The sequence below is a fragment of the Psittacula echo genome (assembly GCF_963264785.1).
Source record: "Psittacula echo genome assembly, chromosome: 15".
Lineage (NCBI taxonomy): Eukaryota > Metazoa > Chordata > Aves > Psittaciformes > Psittacidae > Psittacula > Psittacula echo.
Window position 1 is genome coordinate 8337918 of NC_137751.1, and position 18630 is coordinate 8356547.

Genomic DNA, 18630 nt, shown 5'->3' on the forward strand with positions numbered 1-18630 from the left:
TAAATGGCAGGGTCTTGATTCATACAGCCGTTGGTTGACAGAGGCTGCAGCTCAGAAAAACTATTTGCTATTCTATGCTTATTTCATTGGCCTTCCAACTAGCTATCCTTATATATACTTGCTGAAGCTTAGCTTAGATCCAGACCTGCCAGATTTTGACCTAGACCGTATTTCTATTTGGTTCCCTCCCTGTTAACCCCACTCTTGGTTGGGTCTTTGAGGATGGGAGCCTCTTGATCTGCACAAGGTGACAAATTGGTGGTTCCACCTTTGCAGCAAGAGCATCTCTGGTGAATGAGCTGCAGCACACAGCAATTACACTATGGAAGCTGGGTGAAAGGGAGCAGGAATAATTTGCAAGTTCTGCCAACAAAATCCTTCTCATCTTTGTTGTTGTTTTTTTTCTCCCCATACCTTGGCAAGGCTCCTTCCTGTTTTTCTTTCATTACATGGCAAATTCACGATAGGAGCAGGAGGTCATTTACTCCATATCCTTCATTTATAATTTTTCTGATGCTTCCAGTTGCTTTTTCTGAAGGCAGTGAACAATGTGCTGTTGGTTAACAGTCATAATTAGAAGTTTTCTATGTTTCCAGGAGCTCTTGAGTACTCAGCACACTCGTTCCCTAATATTCTGTGAATCCATAGTTATGCTACTAAACTGGATTATGTCCAGTGAACCCCAAAACTGCTGCCCTTCAGGTGTAGGGAATAGTATATGAAGGCAAAAAAGGAACAGTTGGAATGGAAGATCCCTTACAAGAATCCAATGATGTCTGGATTTTTAGAGAAATACTGTTTTTGACAAAGTTCTCCCAGAAAAGCTTACAGGATCAGCTGAGGTACAAAGAAAGGAATAAGAAACAATTCTTGCAGATCCACGTAGTCGGATAAGCGTGGCTTGGCGGACAGAAAAAAAATATGAAGTGCTGCCTATGAAGGTACAAATGAGTGAACTTTCAGCTGGGTGGGGATGAAAAAGGCAGCTGCAGGGAGGAAAAAATATGATCTCAGTCATATTATGATGCTGACAGCTCTTTTCTTCTGCCAGAATGGTGCCTTCTGGTTTTGATCTTAAAGCACAGTTTGAAGTGTTGTTTGAAATTGGTGAATTCAGATTTAGAATAATGGTTTACTTAATTTTTGCAGCAGATCATTCTAGTTTGTATGGCGAGTTCTCCAGGGGGTGAAGTGGAGAGCTGAGTAACCCACATCTCTGGGCTGGGAGCAAACAAGCCAGAAAGGACTGCTGCAGATAGATGAATTAGATACAAACCCAACCCAGCTTCAGGCTGTGGTGTGGGTCCTGTCTATGGCCCTCTTCCCCTAGATCGCCTGGGGCGCATAGTAGATGTCTTTTGTGATTCTTGACCACATGAAGATTGTGATTTGCAGTCTCTAGGGTCAGGGAAGCACACCAGTCTTTGATCCAACAGTGAGTCAGAAGGGGGGATGTGTTGGCTGAAGGCATCTCTCTACTCAGCTTGAAAAAAGATCTTAAGCCAAGGACTCTTGCCTTCTAGTTGAGTTGCCTCCAGGATTGTATCATGTCTTTGGGTGGATTTCCTTTATGTTCTTCTTCTGTTTTGCTCTGTATAAACAATTAGATATTCACTGGACATGAAGAAATAACAATCTACTGCCTGTTTTTTCCTGGTAGGATGAGATATGAGTATTTAAGCATTTCTCATAATTGAGGCCAAACCACCTCCTGATTTTGGATAGCCTGAAGTTTAGGCATGCACTTTGCTCTTCTGAATCTGTCGATTGATGGATCCATGCTCCTGGGCATGGATCACCTGCCTCTCATTTGGATGTCTGAAGCCGAGGGGCTCAGAGCTCTGTCACAGCCACATCAGCTCTGCAGCAACCAGTGGTGTCTGGTGAATTTAGTCTTTCTTGTCAAATGTTGTTGGCCTTTATTAAGTGCCTGAATATGAAGTGTTTTGCATTAGTCACCATCTTTCGTCAGGTGGGTTTTTCTTCATGGCTTAAAGCCATGCATGAATTTGGGATTGGATCAAACTGAAATTCAGGTTCTGCTTGAGAAGATCAAGTGAATGACAAGATGATTGATGCTTAGATGGACTGGAGATGACAAAGGCTGGGGATCTTTGCCTTTACCATTGCCCGATATGACTTAGGAGCTGCAGGTTTTGCATTTTGGTAACAGCTGTGTACACGTGTGTTTGCTTCAGCCACAGCCTCACCATTACCAAAGCTATTGTCCAGCATGAATCCTACTAAAAATATTGTCAGAGAGAATTTAAGGCATTTCTTTAAGGTGATGAGGCACTAAAACAGGTTGCCCAAAGAAGCGGTAAATGCCCCATCTCTGAAAGTGTTCAAGGCCAGGTTGGACAGAGCCTTGAGTGACATGGTTTAGTGTGAGGTGTCCCTGCCCACTGCAGGGGGGTTGGAATTAGATGATCTTAAGTCCTTTCCAACCCAAACCATTCTATGGTTACTGAGTGGAGGGGTATGCCTGTGGTGATGGACTTCCTTCCTCACCAGGAGCAGAGCAGCCCAAGCTACAGCCAACCTTCTCAGTATTCCAGGTGCCAAGTGCATTTCTTGAGCCTGTTCTCCAACTTAAAAGGCAATATATGCACTAAGAAGAAAATCCGTACATCAAAGTGCCTGTAAGCTGTGTTAGTCATCTTGGATGTTACTGAGCACCCTATGAATGAAAGTGCTTTGTGTATGAAGGTGATGATGATATGCTATGTCCCTTCCCACCTTCCAGCCATCTCTTGTATCTGTGATCCTTTCTTCTGCCTCCGCTGGAAAGAAAAATGAGATGTGAAAGGAAAAAAGTGTTCAGGAAAATCTGGAAATCCAGATGTCTCAGCTTCAGTCCAAGCTGTGTCCTTTATGGCTTGTAATGAGAAGCACTGGAGTGACTGAAAACCCTGACCTGCAGCCAGCCATTGTACCTGCTCTCATCTAAATCTCTGAGAGGTGAAGTCTGGAGCAGCTGCTGATTTTCATTTGAAGTCTTAGGGTTTGAGCTATTAATAAGCCTGGAAAATAACCACATGTTCTCTGAATTATGTAACAGATGTTAAATTCCCCAAGATGAAGAGGTGTCAGCCTGATGGAATAAGTGATGTGAGGACCTTTCTTTTTCCTCTGAGCTGACTTTCTCCTCTTATTAGCAAAATTGAGTAAGTGATGTGAGGACCTTTCTTTCTCCTTTGAGCTGACTTTCTCCTCTTATTAGCAAAATTGGTTATCTGCTGGTGGAGGTAAAAAGAAAATGAGTATAACCCCACCAGCTTTGACCCCATCCCACTGTTCCCTCCTCTCTTTTCTTTGCCTCCTGTGTCTGCAATACTTGCCTTTCCCCAGCATCAGGTTTTGAAGACAAGTGCCATCCAAAGCGAAGTCCCATTGAAAGAATGTGTTGTGATGAAGAGCTGTTGAATGAGTCACTGCACTCATGCTGGCAAAGTGGGCTGTGGAGCAGGCCAGATCCTTACGTTTGGCACGAGAGAGCGAGGAGCAAAAGAGGAAAGTAAATTTAAGGCCAGGAGCGCTGCAGCATTTGGCCAGCCGAGGGGGCTGGGTTGCAAATGCTTTCCCACTTAACCATTTCAGTGATACGGCTGCCACCAAGGCAGAGACGTGTTCACAGCATCACGGCCATAGTGGTAGATGGGCTGAAGGTGGATACAGATGAGGTGTCCTAGGGAGGGGATTTAAAAGCATTTTGCTTCTTGTCTTCCTTTTGACAACCAGTTTTTTTTTAAGGTGGCTGTCTTCCTGATGCTCCTCTGTCCCAGAGTGAGCACTTGTGGCTCTATGTGGGGATGGGTCCTCAGCAGCTCCAGATGGCATTTAGCCAGGATGCCTCCCTTCCTAGTACCCCTGCTTTATGCCTCTTGGTAGCTTGCATAAAGATGGAGGGAAGCTGTCATCGGCTGTGTGTAACACAGCTGAGCAGTCCCTAGGGAGAGACATTTATAAATGTAGACTGAAGACAGTGGGCCCCATGGGTACCACATTTTCTGTGGGTGTAGATACACAGCAAGACTAATAAATTGGCCTCTGTGCTGATAGAGATGCCTGTGCTCTTGACTGTGACCCTGCTGGCTGCTCTCTCTGAAGGGTGACTTTGCTCAGGCATTTATGTGAGATCTGCTTTAGCATCTCCTGTTACACACCCGCTGGCATGACAACCACCAGTGCTTGTTCCGACCAATGAGCCCTTTCCTCCTGGGGATGCTTTTGAAGAAACGTAGCTCGGGTCAGAACAAGTTCACAGGGGTAAGTCCTGCTGGAGGTGTCAGCTGTGTCCTATCACCACCACTGCTAAAGGGGTTGTAGACAAGGGCCCTCATGGACTCCTTCCTCTTTTTCATGCCCTGCTACCAGGGAGTGGAAGAAGTTGCAGAAAGTGAGTTCCTGCTGTGTGTGAAATTCAGCAGGATTGTGAATGTAATGGGGATCTCTCAAGTACCAGGGTTTAATCTGGGCAGCAGACTACCTGGCACAGGTCTCGGTCCCCTATGCAAAGAACTGATTGTCAGCCACTTTAAAGTATTAAAAAAACAAAGATGTAGAAACCGGATTTTGAGTGGTTTCACCATTTCCCCACAGTTCCCCTTAGCTTGCCCTTCAGGGCCCGTTGACAGTCCTGCATTCTGTGTTATTCACTTCTCGCTACTGATTAATGGGCTTCTAATGCCATTACTTATTTCATTATCCAAACAATCTGGAAGATCAGCTATTATCTAGGAAGGAAAAAAGACAACTTCTTATTGGCATTAAGTGGTTGGCTTAGCAGGGCAAGGTACAAGGGTCACCTTTATGAATAAGAGCAAGACACCATTAGCCAGAAAATTTGCAGTGAAAGTCATCTGTAAATTTGCAATCTCCAGACAAGGAGTGGAGTCCAACTGTCGGAGGAGGAGTTGAAAAACACAGAGACAAGTGGGGTAGGTGGTCCAAAAAATTGAAGGTCTTTATCAAGAGCTTAAGTGGGGTCTCAAAGAATCAGTAATTACAGTGGTAATAGTAATAATACTCATACACCTTGGAAGTCTGGTTTTGCATCAGGTGCTGTGCAAGTGCAGCTGAAATGGCAGGGAAGTTCTTTCCTCAAAGCACTTCAAAGCCAAGTGGCAGGAAAGCAAGGCCAAACAGCTTGTGATAGATGTGAAGTGGAGAAGAGAGGTAAAGGCTGGCAGCTGTCATGGGGAGGGTATGTCTCAGGGCACCAGCAGGCTTGTGGCTGTTACACAGGTGGTTTTAGGATAACAAGGTGCATGTGTGGATCATTAGGGGCATTTGGCCATGTGTAAGGACCAGCATAAGGGAAGGAATAAAATGCTTGTTCAAAGTGTAAAAAAAGCCTGATAGTGGCTGACACTGTGGGATGGTTGAAGGCATGGGCCAATCCCCCACAACTAGGGATGATGGGCCAACCAGGTGTAAGCCATAAAGGGTCCTGGTAGTGGGAACCCTAGCTTGTCTTGGATGCAGAAAAGAAGGGGTAGTGTGGAGAAGTATGTCCATGGTGGTGGGGAATGATGTTTGCAGGTGTCTTGAATGGCAGTGTTGCAGCAGGTGGTGTTTGGTGATGGATAGGAGCTTAGTGGCATGGTGTGAAAGGTATTGGTCAGACTTAGAGGTCTTGTGTCTCAGGATTGGAGAAGAGATGCTTGTGAAGGGGATACCCTGTCTTGGGCTTTGGAGGGTGGGTGCCTTGCAGATACACCTGCGTTTCTCTTGGCAAATGCATGGGTGGCCCTGGCTCCTCCTCTTGTGAAAGAGTGCTTGCACCTGCATACTTGTAACATAGGAACACTGGCTGGACTCAGCTTATTCCTTAGTACAGCAGCAATACCTCCATGGGAGGGAGGTGCAAACACTCTTGACTGTGTGCAAGGACCCTCTGCTGTCTGCTCGTCAGAGTGTTCATGGAGTCCATCTTGCTGTCAGGAGGACTCACAGCATTGCATATTCATGCTTGGAGGCACTGTGGCAGCATCTGCCCAGCTCTTCTGAGAAGATGCCTGCAGATGCTGCAGGTCTGCTCTCTCATGACTACTGGGCTGCACTTGAAGCCAGCCTTGGCTCTTTGACTTGTGCCAACTCTGTGCTGCAAAACATATGAGCAAATCGCTGTTGCCCCCTGGAAGGAGCAGGGCTGTGTCCCAGAGCACACTATTCCCATGGTATTTAACATTCTCTGCAAACCCAGCTTTTTATTTAGAACTGAACATCTGTTCCAGATGTGGTTATTCACTGCCTGCATTGCTGTGCTCCTGCTGTTGTTGTCCTGCTACACAGGGGAAGGCTGGCATGAATTATTGAAAGATTGAGTTTAAATAAATGATAAACTGGTACAGTGCACGCAGTTGAGTTTCTGTCTGCTCCTTACAGAGTCACACTCCTGGCTTTAATGTCCCCATGATGAGCTCGCACATCTCTCAGAACCTGCCGTCTCATCTGCCTGATGGGGCTGATCGAAGAGCATGGAGAGGGGCAGCCCAAGCATGAAGGTGGCCGAGGGGACGAGTCTCCTGGGGAGAAGGAGGAGCCACAGCAGAGGAGCAGGCAACCAGAGTTTCCTTCCTGGCAAGTGCCCTTCTTACCTCAAACCATTGAGAGCTGGTGTGGGGGGATGCTTGCTGAGGACAGTCGGGGTGGTGGGAGGGATCCTGCCAAGGGTGGGCAGTGGGAATAGTGCTGGGGAGCAGCAGTGGGTGCGTGAATTGGGAATCTTTTACTGTAAATGACCCTTTAGTTAAAATCCTTCAGTCAAACCTCATCCTGGTGAAGCATCTTATGGGACTGTGCCGAACACAAGCATATCCAGACCAGCTATGTGCACATGATGTGAGGGCAAGGGGCACGCTGAGTTTGATCCCACTGTGGGTCTAAACCAGCCAAACCCTCCCTTCTTGCTGGCTTTTGGCTGGGAAGCCTGAAGGGATTTTTGGAAGCCTGGTAGCCTTGGAAATGGGTTTTTCATTATTTTTTTTTCTTCACCATTTTGAAGAGTGGCTTGACTCACAGTTGCATGAGGCTGTGGGGATTCGCAACAGACCATCTGTTTCAGCTGTTAGCAGTCATTAATTTTTTTTCATGTTTTTTGCTACTTTTGAAACACTTTGGGGGGGAAAAATATGTTCTGATGGCACTGGAGGACTTCAAAGTTATGAATCCTCCAACATCTTATTTTTTTTCCCAGACAAACAATATACATTGGATGCGGTTGTTGTAAAAGAATTGTATTTTCATTGGGCTTTCTACATGGAGAACTGGTTTCCTGTGGACAGGCAGGAGGGCGCAGTGTTGTTTATCTCCTCTCTACCATGCATTTGGCTAATATGTGCCTTGCTGCTACCCTGCAGCATGTCTACTAAGGAGTTTTAACATGGCTAACTCTAATGCAGAAGAGCTTTTGTTAAATTTATATGTATATAGTGAGATTTCTCTTTTCAGCCTTCTTCTGTTTCTGGAGCTAAGCACTAGTCAAATCAGCCTTATTGTCTCCAGTTATTCTACTTGGAAACTGGAAAACTACTCAAATCTTGACAAGTGTTCACAGGTGATGGCTCAGGTTTGTGGATCAAGTGCTGGGGCATATGGCATGATAAATAATAGAGCAAACTGATCCTATTGACACTGTTCACCCTCCAACCTGCACACATTTATCCTTGTGCCTTGCTCTCGCTGTGCCACAGCCCATTCCCCGAGCCAGCTCCTCTCAGTGCTGCTGCTCCCCAGCCAACGAGTTTGGCTCATCAGTGTTTGAGCAAAGGATTGTAGCACTGGTTTTGCAAGACCCTTGGCTTGGTGTGATGGGCAGGGGTCCACTGTGGGTTTGCTCCCCATCTGCTTCATTGGTTTGTTCAGCTGGTGCTCGTAATGGCACATCATTCTGGGCTTTGATCAGGAGCCTCACTGGTGATTTCCTTGTTGCTTGCTAGGGGTTTTTAATGCAGCAAAACCCTTGAGTTTAAGGGGTGCTGAGAAATGGCAAAGGTTGGCAGTACAAGGGAGCATGCAATATCTTTGTTTTAACAGGGGAAGTTTGTGTTAGGTATAAGGAAGAAGTTCTTTACTGTGAAGGTGCTGAGGCCCTACCAGAAGTGGTAAACACTTCTTCCCTGGCAGTGTTCAAGGCCAGGCTGCACAAAGCTGTGGATGACATGGTCTAATGTGAGGTGTCCGTGCTGGTGGCAGGGGGTTGAAACTGGATGAACTTTAAGGTCCCTTCCAACCCAAACCATTCTATGGTCATGCATAGTAATATGTGGTGGGGAGATGGTGGCAGCTCCTCAAAGAAGATGCTGAGTCCTGGCTCATGCAAACATTAAGCTGTGGCCTGGTAATGGGCAGAGCAGAGACCTCTGCACTGAGTTTATGGCTGTGCTGGTTTGGATCATACATCCCTGAAAGGAAGAGTTGTGGACAGGATGTAAAACATTAAACATGAGCCACGAACCTCAAACGTACTCTTGAGTCTTGTGATGGTGGGAGACTGCAGAACAGAAACGGAATGTCTTTGACCTGCCTGTGACACCTGAGCTAAGTGACAGCCACCGAGCCATGGAGCGTTTCCAACCATCCATTAGGACTGAGGCTTTCAGCAAAATTACAACTGTGTCCTTTGAGCTGGCCAAAGAGCAGTTACCGTTTCTGGTGTGGGAGCTGGTTCTGTGCACTCAGCAGCCAGCGTGGGGCCATGCTGAGGCCAAACCCAGTGTGTGTGCCATTGCAGAGTGAGCTGGCACCGAAGGACACCATGGGGATGGTGTCCTGCTGCCTGCTTCAGGGTGGCATGTGCTGGTAAACCCAGATATCTCCATAGTACAAAGCAAAGAGTCCATAGGATGTGCCCTGAGAGCTCAGCATCAGGTCTATATGCTTCCCTGTATGTTTTTGGCTATGGCTTGGGTCCACCTCTCATCCTTTGCATGCAGAGGAGTGGGACATGTCACATCCCTGCCTCTCTTGCTCTCAGTTCTGAGCCAGGAGCATGCCCGGGTGATGTGGGACAGTCACTGCACCATGGTGCCTGCTCCAGGCTTGCCAGTGAAAGGTGGAGGAATGCACATCTGGAGGCTTGGAGACATTCGGTGCCTGTGTGGTTTTCATTTGGAGGCCTTTCCGTTGTTGATTGACTTAATTAAAACTGAAAAAAAAAAAAAGAAAAGAAAGCAGGCAGAATTGGGCATTTTTTTTTTTTTTCTTTTTTAAGTAAAGCCTGGCCTTGAGGGGCTGCTGAGCCAGTTTTCATTTTGAAATTTCCTTTAATTTTTTGAGTTCCCTTAAAGAATTTTGAGCCGTAAACTGAGAGGAGGTGTTAAATGTTGTAAACCAAACCAAACCCCAAATCTCTTAACTTGCTCCAGAGGCATCTTCTGTTCTGCAAAGTCAAATTTCTGGAAGAAAAAAAAATAAAAATCATTTATTTTCCAGAATCCCATTGCCATTTTTGTAATTTAATTGAATTCACTAAGATATCTAAAATAACCCTCAATTTTTTTGCCCATCATGGAGAAATGAGTGTTGGTGCTTGGTTGTGGGTTGTTTTCCCCCTTCACTGTACCTGCTGAAAGCCTGCTCCATGCTATGGAGGCTTTCTGGAGCATAGCTGGAGATCTGCAGATTTGATGAAGAGGGAGCAAGACGATCAGCAGTTCTGGAGCCCCCATTTGTTCTTCATGCCCCACCATATATCTGCTTGTGCTTGCAGCCATCCTCCTACTTCCTCCATCAGGTCAGACCTCGGTGCATATGAGTGACCCCACTTGCAGCAAAGGGCACAGCCCTTCTTGCCTGAAAATCACTGCCCAGATGCTGAGCAAGATGTAAAAGTAAGAAAAAGGGAAGAAACTATCTCCCCATCAGGAAATTGTCCATTAACACCCCAGACACAAAAGTCTCAATGGAGCTTTTCCTCTCCGAACCAGCTAAAATGTCTCTCACTGATGCAAAGTCTAAAAATAAGCGCGTTCTCCACAAACAGCTTAAAGATGTTGAAAATGAAAAGCAACAAAAGATGTAGAACGTCTGACTCACTAAATTACAGGGCTATCTTTCTAAGAGCAAAACAAAACAACACCCCCCCTCCTGCTCCCCAACCCTCCCTGCTGAAATTCATTGTGAGGTTTCTGGGTTAAGTTTGGGGCTGTTTGCCCTGTGGTGCCTGTGCAGAGAGTCAGCTTATTTTTGTGGGCTAGTGAAGGGCTTGAAACCTTATCCATTTTTATTACAGAGTGTGCCAGAGCTGCTCTGTATAAATAAAAGGAATGAAGCCAGTCTGCTCAGTGCCATGAACAGGAGGTGCTTTTCTCTCCCACATGGGCATTTCTGTTGGTTTTTTTTAGGGACATAAATCCCCTTGCACGAGCTTCCTGGATGTCAAGTAGGGAAGAGTGTAAGTGCACATCCATCTCAACAACACGTTCTGGCCCTGGTTAAGCCACAAGTGTTTGGACTCTTGGATGGGAGCAAGCAGGTTTTTGTGGGTGTAATTGCATTTGTCTATAGCTTTAGTTTGTTTGAGATAATGTGATTAAAGGGAGTTCTCGGGTTGTTTTGGTTTTTTTAACTCCTTGAAGGTCTCCTTTCATGATGAGCTCCACTAAAGTGGACTCTGTTGCACAACTGAATCTTTTTCAGTATTTGCAGATGAGCTGGAATCAAAATCTTGGTGTTTGAGGCAGCAGGAAAGGAGATGGACTGGTGCCAAACCTAAGCCTACATCTGATGTTTGCAGCCAGCCCCAATCTCTCTAATAGGCTGAAATGAAACCTTGGATTTAAGCAGATGGTAGGGCTGGAGATGCAAATCTGCCAGTGCTATTGCATCCCAGACCTGCTTTCAGGGTGTGCAATACCCACACTGGGGTTTGAAAGAGGTGGAGGCTGCCACTTTCTACCCCTCATCATCATCACCTTCATCCATCTCTTCCTTGCTGTGGCAGGGAAAGGAAGAGCAGCAGCCCCAGGCCAGGCTGCAGTACCCGCCTGGCTCGCTCCTTTCCCAAATAACCCATCGATCGATTACTCAGTTGCCTGCATTGGCAGGTACACTAAGGGCTATGCACAGTGATCGTAAATTCTGGAGCAGAGCTCGCTCAGCAGTGATTTAATCTGGATCTTTAGTTCTGAAATGCGCTAATTAAACTTCAGGATAAAGCATCCAGCGCAAAAGCAAGATGACTAAAAAGTAAAAATAAAAGTTTCTCCTGGAATAATTAACCATCATTAAAACATGAAAATCCAGGCTAGGGAGCTATTGTACGCCTTCCACAAAGTGTTCCATCAGAAATAATGGGAGGAAATTAAGCAGTACAAAAATGTAGGCTGAAAGTTGAAAAACTTATCCCACTCGTGAGACCTATTAGACTGTGAAGTGTTACTGAACCCTCCCCCTGGAGTGGGGAATGTGTATTTCTCAGGACATTTAAAATTGGACTGGTTAGAAACCCCCTCCCTGACACTGTGGGAGATAATTGCAGACCCTCCTTGCTTCTGTGGCCTTACGGATCCATTTGAGTTTTAATTACAGTGGGTCACCCCTAACCGAGCAAATCTGTTGAATTTCAATAGAAGACTTTTTAAGTTTGACCCTACAGGCCTTACATCTTGATATTATGAGAGATATTTTTAAGACAGTAGCCTCTTCTAAATCACACACTGGGTCACCCTGCCTCCCGTTGGAGGCTGCATTTATTGCTGCTATATTTACCATGTGCTCATCTGATGCTTTGGCCACTGCTTTTCTTAGTCTCAAAAAAGGCACCTGAAATGAAAGTGAGACCTGCACAGCTGTGGGTTTGCTGAGCATCTTTCTGTGAGCTGGGTGGTACCCACATGTGATCAGTGTGACTGGTGTACAACAGCTTGGTAGCCTATTATGTCAGGCGATAAACCACTTGTTATTAGAGTGACAGCTCAGTGCTGACAGTGACAACTAGCACTGGTCCCCAACAGGCAGCCAGGCAGGTCTCTGACAACAACCTGCCCTGCCTGGTATGATTTCTCAGTGCATTACTTTGTCACCTTAGTATTGTCTCCTGCCATATCATTTTCAGGAGCCTGATGTGGCAGTCTGTGTGCTGATTACTGAGGTGGTCTCACAGACAGCACGCCCTCCATAATCACACCCGTGGCCACCCCACCAGGGACATCTTAAAACAGGGTTTGCCGTGATCAGCCCTATATTTTAACAGTGGAGAAGAGGAAAGGGCCACTGGCTGGTCTTATTTATGCAGATACAAGCTTGGAGATATTCTGGATATATTTAGGAATTAGTAAGAAATTAGAATCACAGGCTGGTTTGTGTTGGAAGGGACCTTAAAGCACCTCTAGTTCCAACCCCTATGAGGCCGAAAGGAAGGAAAGGGGAAGGATTTTACATCAGAAAAGTACAACACAGGCAGGATGTGAATTAAACACCTTTGAGCCATAAAATCAATGCTTACTCTGAAGGCTTTGTTCAGTCCTTACATGATTGTGGGAGTGTTGCTGTAGATGCTGGGTGGCTATCCAAGCTGTCTTCCAGATTCAACCAAGGCAATTTTAGTTGAGTGTTTGGTTCCCATTAGAGACTCTTCTATAGTCAACTGCTTTCACTGTGAGAACATCCCTCATGTATTTAGCCTAAGCTGTCTTTATCCAAATTTCACCCCGCTGGAAGCACCCAGTCCCGCTTCCCTCAGGTATGGCTGTTCCAGTGGATTTGCCCATGCTGCGCAGTGCTTCTGGTGCCTTCAGAGAGGGAGCTGGAAATGCAAGCCAGCTCCACCAAACTCTGGTGATGAGTATGGTCAGGAAAGGCGTTTCCCAAGTGTTCTGTGGCGGTAGTTTTAGTTCAGCTGAGAAGCCTAAGAAGATGTTTAGCAAGCCGGGAGGGGTGCACTCCTTCAAGCACTTGCTCTTTCACTATGGAGAAGTCAGGACTCCCCTAGAGCTGCCAGCATATGTGATTTGGAGCTACTTGTCCTGCTCCTCTGCCCTCCTCAGCATCAAAGAGCAGGTCAGGCAGGCCGGCTGAACTGGGACACGAGGTTCAGAGACTCACACCTCTGTGTGCACAGGAGAGATGTGCAGATGTGGTTTCTTCATTTCTAAAAAAACCCAGAAAAAACCAGCTTAAACACACACGTGCTAAAAAGAGACCTGGAGAGCATTCAGGCAGCCAGCTTTCTAAGGGGCTCAGCCCCAAACGGGTGATTCTGTGAACGTGGTCTATTTGTGGTTGGTGGAGTAATTGGGGTTGTGGACTAAAAGGGTTGGTGGAGTAACAGGGGCTATGGAGCATAGCGGTTATGGTCTTTTCCTGACACCTCTGGGAGGGAGGAAAGGTGGGTGGTGGGAGGTGGTGGAGGATGGGAGGCAGGGATGGATGGATGGGGCAGCTGGCGGCTGGTCCCTCTCCCCTGCACTCTGCATCCCTCGGGGGTTTCGGGGAGGGGTGGAAATGAACGAAGCACGGAGGTGCCGGCCAGGAAGGGGTTAGCGGGGGCCTGCCGCAAGGTGGGCCGCGGCGGAGGGGGGTGTTCCCCGGGCGGGCGCTGCGCCGCCGCCCTGGCCGGGGCTGCCGGGGGGGAGCGCGGGGCGGCGCGGAGGGGCTCGGCGGGGCCATGGGGGGGCTGAGCCGCAGCGCGCCGCCCCGCGCTCGGCATTAGCCTTCAGCGATACCTATTTCCATCCCATTTTTAATTTAATTTTATTGTATTTTTTCATCTAATTCCTCCCCCACCCCCCTCTCGAATCTCTCTTTCTCTGCCTCCTTCCTCCATCCTCCTTTGAATAAGTCGGTCAGGAGCGATCTGGAGGAAGGGGGGTGGGGGGCTGGGGGGGGGGAAGAGGAACCGAGCAAACCTGTGGCGGAGGAGCCGGCTGGTGGAGAGGTGAGTGGAGGAGGCGGGGAGAACCCACAGAGAAACATGGGGAGCATCAGTTGCTCCACGCGGTCCCCGGGTGGGGGGCATCCGGTGCTCCACGGGTGACCGACCTGTTGACCAGAGCGTGGGCTCCCCCAGCCCCACCGTCTGGCTCAGACGGGTCGGTCCCTAGCGGGGTGCAACGCGGTTCGGGGATGGCGTTTGGGGTGAGGGGGGATCTGCGGGTGTGGATGCGCTTTCCCTCCAGCCATCCCTTGGTACCCCATCCCTCTGTGGGTATGGTTTGTTCACGGGTGGTTTTCTACTCCCCCCCTTCCCCTCCCTCTTTTTGGTGTTTGGTCCCCACGCATGTTTGTGAAGAGGGGAAGGCAAGTTGCCATGGAGCAGTGTAACATCACTTTTTATTGCCAAAAGCCCCCTCTTTTTCTTCATTTCTGGGCCTCTTGCCTTGTCCATACCGTGGGTGATGTAATGAGTGCTCGGTGTCTATGCGGTGTCCTGCTCTTGTGGAGTTAGATAAGAGTGAAGATCCCAGAGCAGAGGGAGCATCCGCCATCTGTTTGAATAAATGGGTCTTAATGAATCTGTCAAAATCGTACCCGACAGAGGAATCTGGCCCCAAACACCTCCTGATGCCGCTGTCGGCAACCAAAAGGCTCCCAAAGAGAGCCCTGCCTGTCACCCAGATGCCTGCTAATAGCTTTAATGTATTCAGCCCAGCCTCATTTTATTTCCGATATAATTTCAATCACCAGATTTAATACATGATTTGCAGTGATTGCCTCCTGATTCCCCACTTGAGCAGCAAAAGGAATGCATTAAGGAAGGCTGAGCTGCCATGCTTTGCTGGTGTCCTGAGTGTGAGCTGCTTCTCCTGTTACTCACCAGCAGCTCAGACCTTTTCCACCCACCAAGTTTGACTGTTTTCCATGTAGCAGCTGCATCCCCCTTAGTCCACGCTGCACTGTGTCGCGCTGTTCTTGCAAGCTTGTCACGCTGTGCTTGCAAGCTTGTTCTCGGCTCTCGATGGCTTTTGGAGTGTGTTGAAAGTCATCAGGATACAGACGGGCTCCGTCGGGAAATGATAGCAGGACGAGATCAGCTGAGGGAGCTGCTTGCTGAGGTCTGCCCTGGCTGTGGTTGCCTGTAACTCCACTGGAGGAGAGGTGCGCGATCCTGTTTCACTCAATGTGCTTGCTGGACTACAAGAGGATCTCCTCATTGCCTGGGAAATCAAATTTCCCCATTGTTCAGCTGTAAAATAGCTGCACAAGGCCGTGATTGGCAGAGGACTGGATCACCCAGGTGGCTTACATCACGTAGGCAGCTGCCACCGAAATGACACTCTTGATTGAAGGCCAAAAGAACCATATACGTAACTGCCTGTGATTAAGCTCCATATGATGCCTCAGAGCAAGTAAAAAACCCCTCCTTCATCTCATCTTGTTTGTAACGAGACAACCATTGCAGGGATATCATTTGGGTCATGTTGTGGCTTTTCGGGGATTTTTTGTTTTGTTTTGTGTTTGGTTTTTGGTTTTTCTTTGCTTCTGGCTGTAAACTTCCATGATCTGCACCAATCCGCTGTTGCACCCTCGCGTGATGCCCCATGAGAGCCTGGTGCTATAGGTGTGCTGGTAGCTGGGAACACAAATTTTACCAGGTAAGAGCTCCCAATGCCATTTTTTTAAACAAGGAATATTCCATCTGGCTTCTTTTGGGGAGGGAAAGGGTCTTTGCACGCATCCTTTCCACACTGGCATGCATGTTTGTTTCGGGGAAGGGTTTGCTAGGGGAAGCTTGATCTTTTCAGTTTTTGGAGTCTTTGTGGATGCTTCACTGTTTCCCCAGAGTCTGCACTGTACCTGTAGATAAATGCTCTGCCCTGGCTCTGGAGAAGCAATTCGTGTATCTCCAGGCAGAATCCCAGTTGGGCAGTGAGGGATGGGGAAGGTGGTGGAGGACTCGTAGTATTATACGTGGGAGGGCTTGTCCTGCAGGAGCTGGCTTCTGGTGCTGTGCTCTTCGGTGATGCGTAGACCTTGCCTGGTTCTCACAACACCTTCCCTTAACTCTTCAGTGGGGCCAGGATCAGGCCAGGGCCTGATCCTACAAACTGATGGAGTTCATCCGTGAACAAACCCACTGTGCAAGCATCTCCCTGCTAGTGAATCCCAGGGAGGAACTTGGCTTGCAGAGAGAAAGAATAACACTTAATGTGAAATAGTTTGCCCCGGTGCTAATTTAACCAAAATCCCCATCCTTTCCTGTCTCAGCTGTGTGGGGAGAAGGGCCGTACCTACTCGCTCCGTACTCACACTCTCCCTGACTTCACTATCATGCAGTTTTTATCCAGTCATAATGTGCTTGAGGATTATGCTGATGCAGCGTGTTCCTATAATATCATAATATATGGGTATATATAAATATAGGTGGATATATAAACAACGTTTTTGTGGCTACTTGTCCAGGCTTCCCTTCAACAGACTAAATCCCAGTCCAGGCTTGGTACCTGTAAATGGCTGGTCCCATGCACCTCCCACAGCCTCCAGAAAACCTTGCCCTGTAAGTTACAATGCAATGCAAATTCTCTCATTTTATTTCTCTTGAAATGGCCTAATTTCCAAGCAAAACTCATTCCTTGACCAGTAGCAAGGTGATAGTACTCTGCATGTCTTGTCTTCCAGAGTTACTGTAAACTGAACAAAATACCCATTGAGAAGCTACTTGTATTAGCAATACCAGCAAACATAATTTTGGTCGATTTGTGCACATATAGCTTTATTGATTCAGCATGAAATATGCCAGGCAATCTATTAAGCAATGTAAAATGAAACAGGCAGAGCCTTTTCATAATATACTGGGAATACTGAATGGATCTGGGAGCATTTATTTTAGCCAGGTGGCTTGCTAAGGTAAAGTGTAATGATTTTTGAGTCCTGTAACCAATACCAAATCAGTTTTATACACTCCACAGCTAAAGATATATTAGTTATCTCAGCTGTTAACTGAGGAACTAATAGGCATGGAGAAGCTTTGCAAGACTGGGTAGGCTTTAACTGTATTTTTAACCTATGAGTGTTTAGAGTGTAAGCAAGAAACTAAAGTAAATACTGGGTATTATGCAATAGTACTTGGGCTATCATGAGAAAAGGGCAATAGAAACAAACTGCTTTATAGGTCTGCTTCTAATTAAACACAGTCTACTCTGATAAAAGCATGAAAATGTGAAAATGTTTCTCAGAATAAAGACATTAAGCAAGTGGTAATTAAAGCCACAGTGTGGATTTAGTCTGTTGAACCTAAAGTCCACGGGCAGGACACAAAATGTATAGAAATTCAGTGGATGGTTATAAAGATGCCCTCTCATTCCTTGAACTTAATGTCTGCTAGTGGAGGCTTACTGGGCATAGTTGTATATACATTTTTACAGCATGATAAAAGAAAACCTTAAATATCTGCACTGCATGCTGTTATTAGGTCTGTTCATAGATGAAGCTTTCAGGCAGCATATACCTCTCTTTTTCATGCATTATCGAGCCATTTAACATGGATGGAGGTCTTGGATTCACACTGTTTGTTGCCTGTGGCCATACCCTGCTGTCCTGGCATTTCAGTCAACCTCCTGGGGTGTAGGCATTGCAAAGTGGGGTGTCAAGGCAAGGGCGCTGCTGTGTTTGTGTTTGAACCGCCAGCACTGCACTGGTACCCAGCAGCACTGGGGAGATATTGCTGGAGGTGCTGTTTTGGGGCTAAGATGTCCATTTTCCTCCCCCTTCTGTATTTCCTTCATCATCCTGTGTGTTTATTGAAGTTCTTCCCTGTGGTGTCTGCAGGAGGGTTTTGGTATTTATAAGTGCAGCAAGTGTCAAAATGTGGCTGCTTTGCCTGCAGTCACTCTGTGTCCTGGGGGATCCCAGGTGCCTGGGATGGCAAAGGTGACAGTGTGGTGGGCATGTGTGCTTGCAGAGAGCGGCTGTGCACAAATAGTTTCCTCAGGATCTTTTTATCCTCGATGCTGGCATGTTAAACAGTAACGTGAGCAACCCGAGAAGCTGGAAGCTTGTTCAGTTGAGGGAACAGCGTCCACTGATACCCTGCACAAATTCCAGTTTGGCTTTATTCCTTCCTAACCTAAATTCTCTCTGCATTTTATACTCATTCCTGCCAGGGCTTGATTCTGCAAAGAGGTCAGTAAGGCAGAGCCTCACTGAAGTTAATGAGTTGCAGTGAGCTTGTTGCCTGCACCAGGATTGATCCACTTCAACGAGGTTTTCTTCATTCTCCTCTGTTTGCAGGACCATAGCTGTTTGCATAGATACGACCATCAGTTTGAAGGGTTAGCCAATCCTGCAAAGCCTTGGGCAAACAGCTAAGTAAATAGCCCATTGGCTTGGATGAGCACTGCTGATGCTTGCAACCTGTCCCAGTGAAGGTAACTGGAATTTTGCCATTGCCTCCCATGATTGCTGTGGCCCCCCCCAAGGGAAGCATGCCCCATGGGCATGAGTTTGAAGACCCAGACATGTTTGTGCCACTAATTGTCAAGCTTTTCAAAGGGTTTGAGGATGTATCCAGTGGGTACCAAAGATGTCACAGTAATGTGTTCTTTGAGATGTATTTATGTATTCATCCTTGATCTGAAGTGCTCTGCTCTGACCCCTTTTAAAAGCTTCACTTTAAGAAAAATGTCCTCTCTACCCTTTTTTCCTGCAAATTGTTGACCTCTGCCAGGGCAGTGATTTCCCCATGGA

General features: G+C 47.0%; 1 protein-coding gene across 1 annotated transcript in view; it reads left to right on the forward strand.

Annotated features, from left to right (window-relative positions):
- Positions 1–6514: 6514 nt before the first annotated feature.
- Positions 6515–18630, forward strand: part of CALN1 (calneuron 1) — a gene marked incomplete at its 3' end in the record, with an annotated part of 114520 nt that continues 102404 nt past the window's right edge. The window contains exon 1 of the mRNA XM_080629917.1: positions 6515–6589. The remainder of the gene's footprint in view (positions 6590–18630) is intronic.